This window comes from Ischnura elegans, chromosome 3 (genome assembly GCF_921293095.1).
Source record: "Ischnura elegans chromosome 3, ioIscEleg1.1, whole genome shotgun sequence".
Lineage (NCBI taxonomy): Eukaryota > Metazoa > Arthropoda > Insecta > Odonata > Coenagrionidae > Ischnura > Ischnura elegans.
This window is the reverse complement of record NC_060248.1, coordinates 62,113,446-62,134,727: the sequence shown is the minus strand read 5'-3', so window position 1 is coordinate 62,134,727 and position 21,282 is coordinate 62,113,446. Positions and strand designations below refer to the sequence as shown.

General features: G+C 38.7%; 1 protein-coding gene across 1 annotated transcript in view; it reads left to right on the top strand.

Annotated features, from left to right (window-relative positions):
• Positions 1-21,282, top strand: part of LOC124155905 (somatomedin-B and thrombospondin type-1 domain-containing protein) — a 958,847-nt gene that overhangs the window by 101,455 nt on the left and 836,110 nt on the right. The window lies entirely within an intron of this gene.

The window sequence follows — 21,282 nt, the reverse complement described above, 5'->3', positions numbered from 1 at the left end:
CGACGGTAAAGTTTGAAGTGGCTCACGCGCCGAAATATTGCAGAGGCAAGGCCAGCGAAACCTTCGGCCGTGGTGGAGATGACTTGAGGTGGAGATAGAGCACCGAAAAAGGATGGTCCAAGGTCTTGGAGGGAAACAGCCCCCTTGTCGGGAAAAATTAAATTCATTGCCGCGAGGGTTCGATATTGGGAAAACCAGAACCAGGAGATAATTGTCGTGCACCTGTTGCAAAAAAGTATTTTCAGTTTTTACTCGATATCGGGGTAATTATGATAATTTATCGGCCTAATGCCTGCTGGACTGCAGCATCTCATTCAACTATATCTCCTGTATATTCATTTGTGAAATATTTTTCGTTACGGAGGTATGTTTAATACTGCGCATATAATCTGAGGTTTCAGGCGAGATGGAGTGGAAACGTGACATAATGAAAAATGAAAAAGCAGGAGCAATTTCCACAATTTTAAATTTATTGGCACTACCGGTTTCGCTTTACAGCATCATAAGGTACTACAGGTCAGTACATCAGGTACCTGATGATGCTGTAAAGCGAAACCGGTAATACCAATAAATTTAAAATTGTGGAAATTGCTTATGCTTTTTCATTTTTCATTAATACTGCGCGATCAAAAGCAAAAACTTTAGGAATATGTTATTTAAAATATTTTTCCATTATTGATGAGATTAATCAAGGCTAAAGGCAGAGGTGGAAGGTTTATTTCGCGCAAAGTCTTTGGTATGCTGCGCTGCCTTTTGGCGTGGGCGGATCAGGGGTGGTAGAGGGTGGGTGATGACCATCGTGATCGGTGGGGGATAAGTCGCAAGACCAAGGCCACGGGAACTCTGTCGGCAGTGGTGGGGTCGAAAGATCGGCCTCGCCGTCGGCTTGGTTGATGGTATTTGAGGAGCCATATGCGATGAAAAGTGCCTCAGTTTGATTACACTTGTAATCATACGGTGATGTTCCCCGCCATCTTTCATTGCAATATCGAAAAAGTACAGAATGGTAGAATGAAAAAGGGATAAATAATACAAACAACATTTTTTGCATTAGACGAGGTTGTAAAGGAAGTAAAATTGTACGAATTTCAAGAAAACACGCAATTGTTATCAGATGACTTTCTTTAGATTTTTCCTCCCTTGCATTGTCATCAAATATGAGGAAATTTATTGAAGCAGCAATTAGTTTCATATTTCTATCGTAATAGAGAAAATATTACTAAAATTACTTGTTGAAGGCAATTTATTGGACGCGATATACAGTCCGAGACTCATCTATGTGGTTAAAAGATACAGTGTCCGGCGTGATGCGGTGGAAATCTTTGATATTTAGCTTATTAAAACAACTTGTCTGTTTCCACACTATTTTATTTTTACCGACCATGGTTTCGGCAGCTTGTGCCATTGTCAAGGCAGCTTGGCAGCATTGGCAGCTTGTGCCATTGTCAATCCTTGACAATGGCACAAGCTGCCGACACCATGGTCGGTAAAAATAAAATAGTGTGGAAACAGACAAGTTGTTTTAATAAGCTGAATCATCTGTGTGGATGTCAGGTCTCACAAATGAATGAGTGACTGACTTGGGTTTCTCAATAAGATGTATTTCCTTGGCACAGCGTGTTCCGACTCATCGACTTCTATGCATATGGCGGTAGGATAGAGATGGGATAAGACTTAATTTATGAAAGGGTAAAAAATCAACTATTCTGATGCGAGTGTAGATTTAAAGGCAGGATGGTGTTTCTGGTAAAATCTAATGTGAAGCCGCGCCTTTGAATTTCAGCAATTCCAAAAAAGTTAGGCATCTAAACACTCCAGAGTAAGTTGTTTTGGCGGACTCACTTCAATTTAGTGCACCTGAAAATGACAACAACGTGTGAAAACATACCGTTCCAAGAAAACTAATTTACCGGAACTAAACTAATTTAATGTATCATTTGTGAATGTATTTTATGTTATTTTTTATATAAACAGTCTGCGGGAGTAATTAGAGTGCACTTAAAGCATACAGTTTTTGACACCTTTCTGTAAACTTGCTCGCTATGAAAGTTTTTATTACTGACGTATCTTGACATTTTAAATAGCTCTCACTATCATGAAAATGTCCTTAATATTTAATTGTGTAATAATATCTTCATTTCTTTTCCAGGTAAGTTAAAATCGTCACCAGAGTAAAAAGACCGATCATGCGGAAGAGTGAGTACCATTGCGATATTTTCATGTTATTAAAAAAAATGAACAAAAAAAATTCGCCATCATGCTTTTTTGTGTAGAAACTAAGATATTAACCAATTATTAATTTACTGAATTTTATTTTATTTTTTTATTTTATTTCATTCTCAAACCACCGAATACAGCTCATATTGGCCATTTTACATCGGGGTATTCAACAAATTTAACAACTTAACGTACAAGAACAACTATTCCCTGGACAGGGTAATCTACCCAGGCGGGACTCGAAACCGCGACCTCTTAAACTTAGTAATTATAGAAAATTCGTAGTGATCCCAGATTTTAAAAAAGGGCGTTTTTGTAAATGGGTCGAATAAAGTACCTGAATCGTACTCCGCTTCGTCTGAAGTGGACAGTTTTTTACATTTTATGCATAGGAGTGGCCTGACGTTGAGTCAACGGAAATAATTCCCAAGAAATATGCTCTAAAATACTGTTGAAGTTGATGCATGTTTTATATCTACACAGTGATTTGATACGGATGAAAAAGGTTTCAAACTCGAGTCGAAATGAATTTGAAGTAGCGAGTTACATTATAGAATAACCTCTTCTTAAGAAGTTACCGACGATCAAGATCGAAATAGCTCGCACGTCGTAATGTTGCAGCGACAAGGCCAGCGAAACCTTAGGCGGAGATTGAGATATTTAAATAATAGAAAATTTCCCCCTGCATTTCCCGTTTTGTACACAAAGCGTGAGTAGTGCATATTGGTGAGTCATTTCCTACTTATGCCTTTGGTTTAATTTCACCGCAAATTCAGGTAAATTTTTATGATTAGTTTTCTCATCCATTACATCAAAGTACTACCCTTGAAACGTGAATCTATTCCTCCTAGCCGAAATTTTCGTGTGCCGAATATTTCGTGAATAATTCGATACCCAGGTCAACAGCAGAGGCTGAATAAAGTCATGCAATTAACAAGCATTCCACCATTGTTTATTCTGCCTTCTATGTCCTTGATTGCTAGAGGAATGATTTTCATATTTCATGAAATTGTTGTCGTGATTCGCCCCGAATTTATTTGTGGTTCTCGTTGAGTGTAATTGTTTACTTAATGGAATTTTAAATGTATGTTTAGAATCAAATAGTTGCTGATCGGAGGATTTTGGAATGTGGTCTGCATATTTGGAATTTCATAGGCTTGCACATCAAACATGCCTAACGATACAGCGACCGGCGTTATTCCATCATTTGTTTTCCAGCTATCCTTCTGAAATACCGTTTTTTATGATGAGGAAGTTTTATTCTATTATTGTTTCCGTAAGGGAATATAATTGCTGCTTTGACTGTGGTGATGATTCTGATTTATTATGGATGAATTATATGCTTGATTATTTTGTGCGTGCTGTTGTATGCCTGCTGTAAAAAGTCAATTTTGATGTTATTACATAATGAAGTTTACTTGAAAATTGGCTGGGTAGAGAGCTTTAATAAACATGCCGTTCACCGCATTTTGAAAAAATGTATTAAATATAGAATATCATATATAATTTGCAAAATAAAGTTGGTGCTCGTATTTATTTTACTGTTAACTCATGTTGTTGGGAGAAAATAATATTGTTGGCCTTCTTAGATAAAATATACAAATATCTCTCTTTTTAAAGGTGCCTAAATAGAAAGAATCGTGGGAAGAATGCGTCAACATTTATTTTTATTGCGTGGAAAACTAACATGGGAAATATGACGAAGTGTTGCGAATGAATATAAATGCTAATTTCATAACGATTCGTTAATATTACCTAACCGAACTGTGATGCAACCTAGATATAAATATGATGGAGACTGGAGGTTTCGGATATCTTCCGTGTCTATAGGTGTTGAATCAAATGAGCCGTCAAAAGGAAAATATTCATTGGCAAATACACTAAAATATTTCTCGGGTTTGCATCCAGGTTAAAGCTTTTATGTAATCCGACGTTTCGAAGCCAATCGGACGACACCTGAGCCGTATTGTTGTCCTCGGTAAACGGTCGATCCAGTTTAGTGTGAAATAGAACTTCGATAAAGTAACACAGCCTTGAGGATGGAAGACAAGTCGTCTTCCGAAACGTCGGCTTACATAAAAGCTTTAACCTGGATGCAAACCCGAGAAATATTTGTCAGAAGTATTCACCAGGAAAAACTTAAATCGTTCACACTAAAATATGATTTTAATGCTCGTAAAAAATAAGCTAGTCTTTTCAAACCAAGATTAGTTGTATAAGGGTACTGTTTGTAAATATTTATATCAATGATAGCAATAAATTAGTGATAGTAGTGATTATATTCAGTGTTTATAACGAAAAAGGTTTTATAAAAGGAGAGAAAATTGAAATGAGGAAATCGAGTACTAGTGGCGACTGTTTCGTTGTGGGACTGCCAAATATTACTAGCAGATGAAATCTGCCATAAAAGAAAATTAAAACAGGAGAGACAATCAAAATTCCCATGCGTAAATAAATAAGGCCAGGATCTTGGAGCGAAAATGGGTTCGATTTCCCTATGTTGCAGTTACGATATTTTAACATTATTGCAGATATTGTATTGTGGATAATTTATTTATAATGATGCTGTATATGCATGGATGATATATCACATAAACGGATAGACGAGGAAAATTTCTCTTATTTGCTCAATAATATGATCTCATTTGATGTTTTTTTTTTAAAAATAACGAATGAACTGCGTTTGAAAATGTTTAATCATGTGAAAATGAAAAAAATTGGAAAGCTATAGGGGTGTGAGTCGAAGGGGGAGGAGAGGAGTTTCTGTTGGAAGGTGGAGAGTGGTAATTAAGTTTGGAGGAAAGATAGAGGGTGGGTCTGTGTGAAAGTGTGCCCTCCATTGGAGCGGAAGTTTTGGAAAGAAGAAGACGACGTTCTCGAAATACTTTCTCTCGGAATCGGGGGAGAGCAATTCGGTGTAGTGAGATGGTTTGTCAGCGGGGAGGATGGTGGGAAGGAGAGAGGAAATAGACTTTCCTGGGCATGATACTTTATTTACGTAGGAGGGTGTTGGCTGGAGACGCGGTTATTGGAACCCGAGGGGTTGGAGAATGGTTTGTGCTTGGATGCTCAAGGAGGTTGTTGCGAGTATTGAAGTGTACGTCACGATCACGAAAATTTAAACACATGATCTGTCAACTTTACTTCATCCCTTGACGGCTAGCATTGCAGTTTTCTGGCAATTTACATTGAAAATCCGCATTTTTACGCTAGCTCTTATGGTAATATTTGTATAAGAATGGGAATAATATTGATCATTGCTGGAATTTGCATGCAGTTTGGACGAAAACCTGGTAAAAAGTGATATATCACGTAAGAATCATGTTGAAAGTGAAATGCAGGCACGCCAGCGTGTTACTATTTGAGCTATTGGCTAATGAATGCCATAATTGGAGTAATACTCAGTAGTTACGTGAAAATGGCGCTCACTTGGGGTGAAATTGCTGGAGAAGTAATGAAATTAAAATGTAAGGAATGTATATTATAAACAGTTTTTGCCCCCAAATTTCGCTTTATGACGTGGATGAAAGCCATCTATGATGGCAAAACTTTCAAAAAAATATCATTCGCCAATCTACCACCTTAGGAAGAGGAGGCAAGGAGACGCCTCTCAGGGCTCGTGACAACCGCCCGAACTCAACAGTTGTTCCGGGAACATTTTCCCGTAGGTACCGCTTGCGGGATCGCTTTGGGAAACCCCCCGAAAGGAAATTGAGCCGAAGGAAAGCACTTTAAACTTTTTCTTCTCAGACACAATTGTAGAGAAAGAGGGGGAAGATGTTGTTTAAGTTAAGGTTTCGGAGACTCCATCTCTCTCTCTCTCTCTCTGCCAGTCCCTCAGGATACCCCATCCTGTTACGGTTTTTAGGAGTTGAATGAGCTGTGAACGCAGATGCCTCAAGTGTTGGAGATTCCAGAGTGAGGAGGATTAGATTTTGATGCTTTTTTTTGCCGCGTGAAGTGCGGATTAAAGTCGTCAGGGGTGCTTTCGGAATCGGGAAGATGGGAATAGCTTTGGAAACGGACTTTAAGTGGCTCCTTGGTGGGAAATTGGCAAGGAAATTAATGCTAGAACGTTGGGAAGGAGTTTAAATTCCTGTAAGTGAAGAATTCCTCGAACGGTAGCAAATTAAGTCCATATTGTAACGAAATTAAATTACTTTCGGAATTATTTATTTAAATTGTACTATTTTGATTCATATATTATTTTTATTTTACGGAGTATTTGGTGAGAATGAACGTTCATCTGAAAACATTCTATGCTAATTTCTTACTGTAAATTGTCTCATAAGTATTTTATTTTAGCATAATTTGCGTCTTTACTCTCGATTGGGAGGTTAATTAAATGAAGTTATGGGAATTAAATTTATCTTGTTGAGCAATATAGCCAATAATGGATCTGTATTCTTCAAGTTGAGTCTTCTTAGTATTCCAATATTGCGCTTTGCTATGTTGCCAATCTTAGTAGTTTTTCTCTTTCGGCGCTAGCGATATCGATATAATCATTCTCGCTTGTTTTTTTTTATGAAACTGGGAGTAAAATTCGAATTTTTCTTTTCGTAATGAGATTTCCTAATTTTTCTATCCATAAATGAATTAGTTGGAGTAATTTTCTCTTGACGAATCACGAAAATATCGATGAATGATGATATTCCCCCTTATTGAAGGCAGTATCATAGTTAGCTATCATTCTCATGCTGTTTATGGCCTCTCCTCTCGTGAAGATTATCTGGATGTAGTTCAAGCCTGTCTCGTGACTTTAGCCGCAAGAGAAAATTGAGTTGTAGTTGGAAAAAGTATCTCTTCTCTCGGTGGATGTTGTAGGGAAAATTGTGTGACTGAATTTTCAATTAGAGCTAATGCACGTCTCCATTTACGACTACGTGAATGGATGAAAGACTTAAATTGCTGTGACTGCGGGTTACTTTTTGTGCCAAGAGAACTTAGGTATCCAATTCGGTCGGCTGGTTTAGGAATAACTGTGTAAAATGGCTATACATATTTATGCTTCGGTTTGGACATTAACGACTTGCGAAAAATGAGTTCGATACCATTTCGAAAATTTTGGATTTTTCGTCCTTTCAGGATGAAAATATTTGTCGAAGACCTTTTTGTTGGCACGATGAAATGGTATTTTTATGGTCTTGAAGGATGATATAATGTTAAAAAGAATCAAATCCGCTTGAACGATCAGTAACTGAGGTCATATCATCCATGACGTAGGGGGCTGACTGATATCGGAAATTCTTCCACAATTCAGATTAATATTTGTTAAGCTCATTTGTAAACATGAGTATATTATCAGTTAATTTGTGTCGTAAAACCATTTTAATTATTTTCAAATAATCCATTTTGTCGATATTAATTTATTGATACAATGTTTTTGATAAAATTTTTGTAGCATTTTGGGACATAAACGTAAAGAATATCCGGATTCAGGTTTGAGATTATTATTCAGTCATTTGTACTGCCACCGGGATAGCACTTACTTTCAATGACAGAACAGCATTTTTCAAAGCTGATGGTTCAGTTCTGTGAACTTAATGATAGATTGAAAAAATAAAATTTGTTATATTCCACACATTATTAACTAAAAATTCTTTCGCTTTCGACCTTTTCAGGTCATTATCAAGAGGTAACATCATTCAGGGACCGATTCAGCATCAAATTTTGGAGGGGAGCATGACGTGGGTTATGGAAGCCTCCATAAATCTGCCGCTAACATAATTCTCTCTGTGAACTTAACATCATTCTTTCAATGGGAAAGTCAACGATATCGTTTTCACTAGGCTCGAGAGGCAATAATCAGTGCATAGAATTAACCGGTATCCGAAAGCGAGAAATCACAACGGCTCTTGGCTCCACTCGGAAAAGAATTAATACGAGGGAGAATCGCCCTACGCACTCTTATCCGCCAAAAAAAAAACCTTCCGACGTAGAAGGTATTCGATATCTCGTGCCTCAGAGCACAGAGTAAATCCGCCGAGTGCGCACATATTTGTCCGGGGTAACCGGCCTACCGCGCGCGTGGTCGTATTTGCGTGCGATGCACGCCGGCGATAGCGATGATGAATGCTTTGCGGCCCTGAAAAGAGGCAAGATGGGTTCCCCCGCCTCCCACGCGCGCGCCCTCAGGAATAAGTTGGGAAGTTACTGAGCGGTGGAGGAGGGCTCTTTTATCCCTCTTCTTGATAAATGGAGCTCAGGCGATAAAAAGCGGAGGCTCGACTATATAGGTACCAACGCCGCTCGCGAGATTTGTGTGGTCTTGTTGTGGTCGGAGGAGGATGAGCCGCGCGCGAGGTGAACTTGGTTTGAAACTTTTTAATAACGGTCGTCTCACTCCCGAAGAGCTCTCTTATCTCACTCTTCCTCACTTTTATATGTCTGTCCCCGTCAAACTTTTCCTACATCGGGGTGGAATGATTTTGTTCGACTCCTCGCCGAGTTGAGGGTTCGGAGGAGGAGGAGGAAGGGTGATTCTTCCGTAAACTTTCGTCTCCTTCAGGTGATGTGTTTTAAGCGTTGGATTCGTTTAAACTCCATTCGCCAGTGGATAATTAAGTTTCAGAGCCCGAAATCAGTCTCTCGTCTCCTGTATCTACCTACCTGGTTTTCGATATTATAGGTTCAGTCTTTTCAGGTTTGAGGGAAGGTTTCAAGTTATTTGTTTGCTTCTATTAGGGATTCTGGATGAATTTATTGGAAAAGTCTAAAGCATAATCGCATATCAATTTATTACATGGACTTTCTATGTTATTTTGTTAATTCCGAAGTTTATTTTCTCTTTTTAAGGAAATGGATCAATAGCTGACATTATTTTAGTCACTAAACATCGTTTGTTTCATAATTACAAAATATTTGGCCGTTAGAAACAGTGTTTACTTGCAGTATTTGAAAGAGCCATAGCAAATTTTTTAAACATTTTTCCATACACTCATAGAGTGCATAACTAATGGAAACTGTATCTACGTTAATGATTTTTTAAATAATGTTACGCTGTTTTTCAAACATCTTTAATTGGCCTTAAATAGCCTCACGCGGTGCCAAACCCGAGAAGATTTCTTCATTAGTTATCGCCGGGAAAGTTTACGATCTTTTATCATCTTTAATTTCTGTATGAACTTATTGGAGTAAATTTTTCATAGCGCACGAAAATTATATTTTCCATTTTTCGTCCAGAAATACGTGAAATGAATCGAGATTTCGACTTCCCGAGACATTTTGTGAGATTTTATAGCAAATAAATGCTAATTATTTAATTAATTGTCGCATCTTGTGTGTTGAGCGCTGCCCTGCCATATTTTTTGTCGTCACCTCGGCAGAAATCAAATGAAGAATCCTGACCTGCGAATACTTTTAGCTCGTTTATCTTTTAAAGAAACCCTTTTTTGATAAAAAAATCCGGGATCGTTGTGAGTGCAGATCGAGAGGGTTATCAGGGTACATAAGGGCCTCAGCTGATCTCCCGAGGTCGTTTGGAATGGCTGCATTGCTCCACTTCCGTACGTCCTCCATTACCACCGTACATCGACGGACGTTGCCTGTCATATGTTGCCTTCTTGGACATGTCCTGCGTTGTATACCATGCGGTATCGCTTCCATCAACGCCTCCGCATTCACTGATGGGTCGATTCTGTTGCTTGAGTTATTTGCTGGTTCAGAATATATGCATGGAGATCCACTGTGAGCCAGGATGATGTCCTGGGCTTAGCCTCGGCTCATCTCGTCTCCAGCAGAATAACAGCATCTCGTCTCCTTCTCCTTATTTTAAGGCATACACGGCAGGATATTACTTGTTATACATCCTAAATTAATGCGATGGTGTTACTTTATTTTTTGTTATTTTATTTTTCCCTTAAACGTCAATTCTGCCGTCGGCCGTCCTTTTTGGATTTTTTCTAATGAAAAAGGTCGTATCGATGTGAATGGAAATGTTTTTTTTATTTAAAACACGTTTTGATTATGTTCTTGATTTCTTGCTGTTTTTCTTTGCCTGGTATTCACTAAAAACTCTGTTACTGATTCCACGTTATCCATAAACAACCGCTCATAAAAAAACACTAGACATTTTAAATTCAAAGGTTTTCTTAAAGGTACCTGGTTGGTAATTTTCAAAGAAAAATAATTAATAATTTTAACAGAGACATTGCACATAGTTATATGAGGCAGTGAATTCCTGATTATGTTAATTATCCTCATTCCTCGGTAATATAAATATAGTTGTCACCTTACCGGTAACCAGGTACAGGTGACCACAGGGAATTCGAAGACAGATAGGTCAGAATAGTCAGGTAGTCATTCATTTAGGTCAGAAGTTTATCAGCCTGAGTGTGTAAAACTCTCAGCTGCTCTATATGATAACTCTTAAGCTAATAAGAATGCTCCCAAGGGCTGTATTTACATCGAATTTCGTGTAATTAATATTTTCATTACTAAAAAATTCCGTAAAAAATTTATTCAATTTCAACCTTTCAGAACTTATCACTGTGAGCTTCTAACCACTAACCTTGTATCATACCTTTGTTATACCATTGAAATACTACTTCATATTCAGTTTCATTGGATACTAATGCCCTCATTAGAAAAATGAAAGGCGAGTTTATTTAGAATTTCAGTAACTACTTCAACTTCAACTACTTGGTGAGTGAATATGAAAAGTATTACAAAATAATGAAATGGCTGACTAAGAATTAAAATGTTTTGCGATGCTACTGTTATAAAATAATTAAATTTAATGTAAACTAGTTTTCATGATAAATGTGTCAAGGCAGGAGCCACATTAAGAAACTTGATATATATACAAATACACTCCCTGGTAAACGTCTTTGACGAAGAAAAATACTTCAAAATAAGTGTCAACGTATATTTTTATAAATTAAGTCGCATATTCCTAGCTTCAGAAAACGCATCGAATGTATCGAAATTTATTTAGAAGTAGTGTTCTATGTCAAAGGACATGTGGACTTCGAATTTCTTCTGAGTAACTGTATCCAATTACCTGTAGTGCGTCAACTACTATTCCTAGGTTTATTAAAGTGAAGTAAGTTCTAAACTCAGTCCAGTGGAACGGACTTTGCCCTGATTTGTGCTTCCTGAAATGTAGGTTAGTATTGATGGAATGTAATCACATAGTAAGACTGTTGCGATAGTAAGACTTGTCTCTAGATTTTCTGAAATTCGTGGAAGTTTACCCTCAAACTTTCCGTGCGGTACCTTTATATTTCATGTGTTTCACATTAGGGAGCTAGCCATGGGAGAATTCCTTACCCAAAAGTCCATTTGAAGAGACTTTGGACTCCTCCGCTCCAATCGAAAACCCTACAAACTTTTTCACTTTTCGACATTTCGCTCTGAAACTCTGGTCTTATGTTCCACAGCTGATTCATCTCTCTCGCTTCTTTCCACGTCGTAGTGTTTCCACAAAATGAGCGTGGAGGGTCGCTATGGGGATCTTGCACGGCAAAGGTGCCATTTTGCGTAGAATTTCGGGATCTAGGTCGCAAGTGGATAATCGGTTTGTCCTTGACCCCTAAATGCCCTCCACAGGTCGCTTTTAACTTAAACGTCACTATCTCCTCGATCCTTATGATGTGTCTCTGCTCCCTCAACCTTGGGGGAATATGAGTGGAGGTAGCCGTTATTAATTTTTTCTCTAAATATGGGTGATTTTGTAAAGTTTACTGCGGAATAAATGTAAAGTGGATTGCAAATTTCCGCGAACATACAATGTTTGAGAGATCGCAGTTGGTTTTCTTTGATATGCAAAATGAGAAAATGTTATCATTTAGTCCTATCGACCTGGGCCTGATGATCAAAAATCAGTCGGTAGCGTGTAACATTAAAAAAGTACCGAATATGGCTCAAGAAAATACCCACAAGGTTTTTATAGTTTTATAAGCTCAAGTGTTTTTCTGTATTTTTATAGGTTTAGATTGAACACTTCGAAGAGACTAAAAATTGTCGAGGAAAAGACCTTTTTTCCCACTTTTTTTAAGGGAAAAATATAATCTAATTCTTTAACTCATCATTTAATTCATCCACCCTACTAAAGAAATATCGCGCAATGCGAATAGCATTGCTTCGTCTTTAACCTTAGACTTCATTACTATCGTGTAGGTTAATGATGATCGGACACTTTTTCTTTTAAGTGTCCGCGGGATATGCGCGCAGTTGACATCACTACTTACGCCTCAAAGATAGCGCTTCTCAGAAGTTCGTTTAGGAACCTAAAATGAATGATTTAACTTGTAAAATAAGCTCTTATACCGCTTCCGAATTAACGAGGGAAACCTCATGTAAATAAGCATCGGAACTAATATGCTAGGGGAGACAAAAAATACACCTTGGTCTCACATGCCAATGCAAACAGGAACCCAGAAATTCTGTCGAAAGGGTGCAAAATCGCAGGATGAGCATTATACTTCAGCTGGCGCTGACCTAATCGTTTTTGTGCCTTTACGGAAACAAAATAATATTTAGGGTTTGGGAATTTATGCGAGCCTCGTGTGTGTTTACGTACTTTATCTCTTCGCGCGCCCTGTAGGATAAAGATGTTCGTAGGATTACCGGGCCTTATCCTGTCGGAGTGAGTTGCATAATAATGGATTCACATCCAGCTTAGAGGAGATCCCCTGTGAAGTAGCTGCCATGCTGTTGCTGCATGAAAATTGATCCGGTTTAACCCTACGAAGATAAGTCCCTCAAGCTTTTCGGAGCAGACGGCATGAATAGTCGTTGAAGTTGTTTCCATTACCAGATACTGCTTCTTTTTTTTCAACTAGGAAATATATCTCCGCCTTGCCATCAAATGCTTTGGTTGTTTTTGGCTGCACCGTCAGTAATGACTTTGGGCAATGGAGGATGTAATCATTCCCCTATTTTTCCTGCTGTAGGTATTTCGTGAATATTACGTTGGAATGCTCTGACGATGCAAATCATCTATCGAAAATAAGATAAAAAGCTCCAAATAACGGATAATATTAAACGCAGTAAACGGGAATTGGTCTCAATATTATAATAACTGAACTGCTTTCATATACTTACCCAGAATTGAAGCGGGTTATCGTTAAAATCGTTATTATCGTTATCTAAAATAATAAATAACGCAATGAAATCCTATACTTCTCCTAATATTGAAAAATACCATGTTAGCAAAACGTTTTTCTTTCAGCTTCGATATGATAACTGGATCACAATGCTTGTGTTAGCATGACTCAACAGGATGCTGTCTGCCCTTTGTTCAAAAAGGCGAATAGCATTTAGAATCTTGTACTCTAACCCTACCACGACTAGTAGTTGAGTATAATAGACTGGAAAATAAGTTTAAAAAATCCAAAGGGAGAGTTGATCAGCCGAATCTATACTACTAAAGCTACTACAGTCAGTTGTGAGAGGGAACATTTGGAACTAATAAGGAGGAGGAGGAAAGGAATTTTTGGCTGAGGTAGGTAAGATGTTGGTCGGGCGTCGAAAAGAAGTCAGTAATTAGGTGTAATAGATGGTATCAAGGGGGGTTGGACCTGGAAGGAGAGGGGAATGGAGTGCATGTGGGATAAATTGATCGATGAGTTATATAGTTTCTTCAGCTTCGAATAATATATGCATCAAAATTATGTGGTAGATGAATAGCTTCGAAATAAATGCGTTTTTATTCTCTTTGAGGTTGAGTGAAGTCAAAGCTGTAAACCAATAATAGTCTTTACAATAAAACCTAAAGTATTTTTTTCGCGACGCAGTACTTTTTTAATACTGGAGCTATTATCTTGAAATATTCACAGTATACAGGAAAGGTCCTGATGAATATTTGCTCGCATGTTTGAATATTGAATATTTTATATCTTATTTATGTTTGAATTGAAATGTAAAAAAATTGACAACTGAGAAAACGTATGCTCCTGTTTTATAGGCATTAAACGTCCGCGGTACACGTCCAGCATCCAGTCGTCTATTTGGAGAGGATCAAAAGTCTATTCATAAAGTGCCCCTCACCCGCACGTTGAATTCGATGCCGTTTCATCAGCTATTATGTATGTGTTGGTGGTCAGTAAATGGCCCGGGGGGGATAAGCCTCGTGTACGCCGCGGGTGTATCCACAGCACCTCCCTCTCCGTCCGTCCCCACGAACCGCACTCAATCATCGGTCAAAAGGGAAGAAAACGGAGAAAAATATTTTCGCGGCGTGGAGCGAGTACGGCGCGGGGCGCCCTCTCCGTCGACGCTGGAAATGTCCGCGGAGGATCCCGTCGAGAGGATTTTCATCCAGCGCGGTAAACCCGCGGCCGGTCGCGGAAGGCCGGCCGCGGTCGTACCCTCGCATTTATTTCCGTGGAGCATGGATCATTATGGTGCCCTCCTGCTCTCTATTGCATTGATGCCTGTCGAATTCGTGGAGAGGCTAAGAAGGGGTGGAATGCGAAAATAGGATATGGATGTACTCAGTTAAACGGGGTCAACACCGGGGGTATATTCGGGTCTATACCGCAGGTATTCATGCCACTTATCATGTGGATAAGTATTAGGATCGCCCACTCACTCAATGTGCCTCACCAGAGGTCGATTTCGCTGACTGAAAGGGGAAAGGTTTAGAGCAAGCATCGCTCTAGGTTGACCGGTCGTATTTTTCATTTTTAATGATGTAAAGCTTTTTTAAAACTCACGCAGTCGTGTTTAAATTTCCTGCATATATTCAGTCTGCATTTGTTGTTGTCTCAAACAGAAAGTTTGCAAACTTTTTACTCATTTATGAATGAAAAACTTTGCTGTTTCTACAATTTGGAACTTTATTTTCCTGACTAGTTTCGATACACTGTATCATATTCATAGGACTAGAATATGATACAGTGTATCGAAACTAGTCAGGAAAATAAAGTTCCAAATTGTAGAAACAGCAAAGTTTTTCATTCACAAATCAGTAAGATGGATTTCTACAACGTGAAGGCCTCTACTATTCAGTGCATCAAGTTTTTACTCCGTAATTATACTTCACTTATTTAAATCACATGAGTGACACAATGCACGTTTGAATTTTGCGTGGCTAAATAAAGTCTACACGTGATTATTTTTTGCTTGCACAGGAGGGTTTAATCTATAAGATGAAAACGCGGTATTCCTAAGGGGTCGAAGTTTTGAAATTGAAATAAACTTAAATGAATTTTTTAAATTTCTTAAATTAATTCACTAATTATGCTTCTCAATTCAAGACTTTTAAAATGAGCCCTTATTGCTTTTTTGTCTTCATAATAACCGGAGATATTACGTCTAATGCGAAGACGGTTTAGTAAAATATTTATTTTACAGCATTGCAATATTTTGTAAACCGTTGCATGTGTTACAAAAAACTTTGTTTTTTTCCTAATCCAATGAAGACGATATACCTTTGGTCGAAATCGGTGCCCCAAGGGGCAATCGCCTGGTGGAATTTAGATGGAATGAGCCACGTTTAAATAAATACTTCATAAATATCGCTCACAGTTTCTCTCAGTGGAGTTTAGTAAGTTTATTCCTTGCATCAAAATAGTCTCATATCAAAAGATGTTTGGACTCGTAATTAAATACTCGAAACTTGATTTCATCGATATCATGATAAAGATAAAATAGCTATTTTATTTCCACAGACTTTTTTCTAAACTGACCTATGTTTCGACAATATTCACTGTCATTATCAAGGTGCACAATTTTACAGTATACATTGTTGTAACTGTTTTATCTTTACCATGATATTGATTCTCGATTTCCACGAGGTATCGCCTAAGACGTTGATTTCCATTGGTTTCATATGGTCGGTGGTTTAATTTAATTAGTCACGTAATATATGCGGTGCTAATATTCTGGTTATCTGATGCTAATATTCTTCAGTCATTTCTCCTACTTTCCCGGACCGAGCCTAAATCCGTTCACGCTTCGTAGTAGGTTGGCTGAGGGTGAAGAACGTGCTTGTCGTAAGGACGGAGGCCATTGGAAATGCTGCGGCATAAGCAGCATTAGTGGGCCTGTGCAGTGCGATGGCATCGTCCCGGTATGGCGTCAGTGCGCTTTGATGGACTCGGCAGCGGATGATCGCGAGTCCTCCGCGAAAAGGCGCCTGCTCGCCCACTGAGAGTGCGTTTGCGGTGGACAGAACACTCTCGCCGTCCATTTCGCATCCCAACATACCACCTCTCCACTCTGTAGCTATGGAAACCACTGGAACTGAAAATTGACTTGGTTCAGATTTCGATTTTGTTCTTCATTTCGACAAAATCGATTTCGACGAACATTTTTCCATCACTACCTGTATATATACCAATGCCTAATCAGTGCATCTCATGTATTTAAAATGTATGTATTTTAATGTATGTTGGAAAACCGTGTACCTACACATTTAGACTTTAGACTGTTGTTTTGTGTGCGGTTAAGAGGACGCATCACTCCCTGTCGTGCGGTCACATTTTGCTTTTTTTGTCTAACTATTTGGTTTAAAACTACGCTCCTTCTTGAGTTTTTCTGGGGACGTAGAATTTCTGACATTTTTCCTGTGTATCAGATACAAAAATTGCACTTCATAGAGAGAAGTATTTTTATAATAAGTATATATGCGTAAATACATGGTAATGTTTACCCAACTACGTTATTTTTTAGAGGGAAGTAATGGAGAGGCACACCAAAGAACTTGTAAATTAGAGGGTGGGGTGATGTGTAGAAATACTGTGAACTAAAGTTATGCTGGCGGAGGAATTTCATTCAAGTCAAGAATGCCCTTAAAATGCATTTTTCATGTAGCCATATGTATATTTTCTAATACGAGAAGTGAAGGAACAGAGATATTGGCGTTTATTTACTGACCAACTGGTTTGACGAGTCATTATTTTTATGAGATCAACAGTTATTAATATTATTACAGCAAATATAATTGGATGTTTATCCATCGCATCCATTGGGTCGTGAATATTGCGTTTAATAATTTAATGAATTGAAATAAACTCAATTTTAAAAAAAATCGAGAGTGGATGTGAATTTTAAACTTAATTAAATGCACGTCAATTATAATTGAATATTCAATATAAATTTGCTATTATAATGCTACAATAGTATGATTTTGGAGCGGAAAATATTGGGAATTTCCAACTTTACGTATTCCGATTCCGATTCGAACCTGTATATTAAGAAGGGAAGTTGTCCACCGTCAGTAATAAATTGAAAAATTAATATCCAGATTTAATTATTAGAATAAATTTTGATAATAGTTGATTCGTGAATACAAATATATTCAGTCATGCGATTGAATAATTAATGTTTTGGCCAATATTTGGATGAAAGTAAAATGTGATGGGACTAAATAATTCCTGATGAAAGGAATTGCTATAAAAGAACAATCATAACCTTAAAAAGTCTCGGCGTTTGATCGTGACAGTAATCACTCTAGACTTACCATTGTGAAATGAATAATGGAACGAATACTTGCCTTAAACAAATGCACGCGTAACTTTTGCGCATTTTTGTGAACATCATTTGCGTACATCACCTTCATCAGTCCTATTTTCCTAAACATACTTTTATAATTTCTGTCCAGCTAATAGAATAGCTGTGCATAAATTTCTTTTTTTGAATGGAAATGTGATTTGAAGTCGGAAAAAGGTTAATAATAAATTGCTCCCAAAAAGTTAATAATTTTGATATCATATATATAAAACAAATTTTGGAACTTTAGGTAATCCCAGAGGCAATTGCCTATTGGGGGAATGAACTTCAGAGATAAACTTATGATACATTAGTAATAAATTATAATCGTTTGTCAAGCTGTTCCACATTCATAAAATTTTTACGGAAATATGGTTGAAACTGGTCTAGTGGGACTTGGCAAGCTCTTGTGATACGATAGTTCTCGGGTTTATGCGATCAAATACAGAGAATTCTTTTTATTTTTAATAATGATAAGAATCATGGGTATTTTTGAGGTGTTTCGGCGTGTGTGAAACTGCGTTCCCAATAATGGGAGGCTGCTGAATTTTGAACTCGCTTAAATCGAAAAAGCTGTGCTTCGCCGGGTTGCGGGGCACGGCATTGTGTTCAATGTTGCATGGAAATCACGTTTCGCGATGTCTTGTTTCGGCACCATTATGGTGGCGTCCTCTCCCCAAATTGCATTCATATCCGCCCGTCCACAATACCCGTGCTGTGCATCCACTCATTTGTGTTTCCTCCTGCCATCCCTCCCTCCCCCCCGCTCATCACTCTCTTGCCACAGCCGTCAGACATTACCGGGAGATTCGGTGAATAATGGTTTGGGTGCAGGGAAATATGACGGCAAGTGGGACCCCCTCTTCCGCCCTATTCACCTTCTAACACGCCTTCTTTCAATTCCATTCCCCTTTACCCTAAACCATTTCCGGCCCAGGTTTTAATTTATTTTTGCCATCCCGCCTGGCGTGGTTCAAATGAAATGGTGCACCTTCCTGTTGGGGTAATTGTCGAATGAAAAGGTGGGGTGATTTCGTTTCTCTTTTATGCCCTCAGTATCAACTCGTATAAGTTACGCTCTCATGCTTATCGTTTACCCCCCAGACTGGTTCAATTCGAAAAAAATATATACAATGATGTGGAACAATGTTGCATGTAGCTCATAATATTGATGGTAATCAGTCAGTTTTGTATCCATGAATTTCAATGAAAATCATAAGGTTTATTCTTACGTCACTGGTTTTCGCCGTGAAAATCCATCAAAAAACTGAGAAAATTTCCAGTTGACCCAATTTTTCAAAGCGTATTCGTAAAATGTCTGAAATTTGGACAATTAAGATGCGTTTACTCCAAACAAACCTGTCATGACTTGAATATCACCCTAGGTCTATTGTTCACCACCTCAAATTGTTATCAACCATGAAATTGATTTGAGATTATTTTTAAATTATGTATTTGAGTCTCGATAGACCATACTCTCTCCCTTGATAATGGCTGATGAATATAAAAAAGTGTGCTTTTATCAAGTAATGACTATTCCTAGTCGAATTACGCTGCTTTAAGCTGTTGTGAACCAGGAGACGCTCTTCTCTAATTTTCATATCCGTAGCTTGCTGAAAAGGGTGGGAGATACGAGAAGTCGTCTAAAAACCTTAATTAGAAGACGGGAAAACTTAGTTTACCACAGTAAACAATTCATCAGATGCTAGGTACATATGGAGTGATGAGATGAGATGAGACATATGGAAGCGAGGCTTGGACGTTGACAGCAGCAGAGAAGTCAAGAGTGGAAGCATTCGAAATGTGGTGCTACCGAAGAATGATGAAGATAAAATGGATTGACCGTGTAATTAACGAGGAAGTGCTAAGGAGAGTGGGAGAAAAGAGAAGCCTCCTTAAAACCTAAAGCAGAAGACGGGACCACTTAATTGGCCACTGAAGATGAAGACTACCGTAGAAGGACAAGTGTAAGGGAAACAGGGCAAGGCACGGCCCCGAATGAGATACATAGGTCAGCTGATGAAGGATTTTAAAGATAAGAAATACGTCGCTATGAAAAGGCTAGCGGGTATGAGAGAGAAATGGAGAGCTGCGTCGAACCAATCTTAGGATTGCTGACTGATGATGATAAGCTACACCTAATTCAGTTGCTGTGAACGAGGTATCACTGTCGACCATCCAATCCCCTTGTTTTCACCTGTGTGTTGTGAAAATTAGGATCTCCTTGTTTTGGATTGAAAATGGAATTTTTCCATACCGAGTTCCTCCCGCCACGCCTTTGAGATTTAACCGAATTTAGCGTGCAAGGGGTTAGTCGGACGGAATCACCTCATGTTGTGTCAGTTCTCTAGTGCTTTTTGAATTTTGGAGGTGCGATTGAGTTTAGAGTGGAGTGCTTTGAGCGCGTTGAGGCGCTTTTGGTTGAATTTGAGGACGCCGAGCGCGAATGTTCGATTAGTTATTCTCTTTGAGTGGTGTCTAGCCGTGCCTTTTAAAGGGCCGATTCGTGGTTACCTGATGATGTCATATGATCGTAGGTAGGTGCGTGTTCCGTAAATACCTTCTCTTTCATGAAAGGATGGTATTTCCACAAACTTCTAAGTGCACTATTGTATGGCCCGCGGTATAAGCTCCCCATAGCCTACTGAGCGCAGTGCCACTGAAATCCAAACGGTTCATTGAAACGTGTGGGAGCGTCCCGAGCTCAAAGCCGCATGACTGTGGATCTCGGACGATTACAGGAGTACATCTGAGAATGTTAGGTGTGGTAATATGTTGATAGGGGATCGGAATGGTGCGGTGGCTAGAAAGCTGGCTTCCCGCACAGTCGGTCCGGGTTCAAATCCGGACAGAGGCAGAGATTTGCCGATCCGTGCTTGAGTAGTTAGTGGAGGGCCCTTCAAGTGCAGTACTCCATCCGTCGAATGGGACGTTAAGCCGTAGTCCCCTTGGCGCCTTTCGTTAGAGGCAGGCTAATGCCAATGACGGGTTTCACTCCACCCCTCTCTGCTTACCCCTCCCTTATAGTGCAAATGACCTTAGCTGTCGGTCGGCTTCTCCAAATACCATACCTTGTGTTGATACTGAGCAATAATGGAAAATTAATGTTTGGATCAAATCTCGAGTATCTCATATTTACTTATCGGTACTTATCGAGAACAGATTGTAAAGTTGGAGGCATAGTCTATGCTCAAAGCAGGAGAGATATATTGAATTGGGCGAATTTTGTGACTCGAGTTTCTCTTCTAAAGAATAATGCAAAACGAAGAGAGCAGAAAATAACTATGGATGCCAACCATTACGTTCACAAAAATATCCTCCAAGGAAGCCAAGATAAAGGATTTCGCTGGAGTAAAATGCTTAACTTCGAGAAGCGTAGAGCAAACCAATCTTCAAATTGAGAATTCGTAATCTTTGAGAGGTCGCAATATTTGATGAACGTGAAAATATATGATGTAATATATAGGAAAGACTCACGAACGATAATTTATTCTGATCAATTATCAATGTTATCTCTTTAAATCGCATTAGACTTCTCTGCTGCTGTCAACGTCCAAGCCTCGCTTCCATAGAGAAACATGCTACATATGGAGTATGTTTCTCTATGGAAGCGAGGCTTGGACGTTG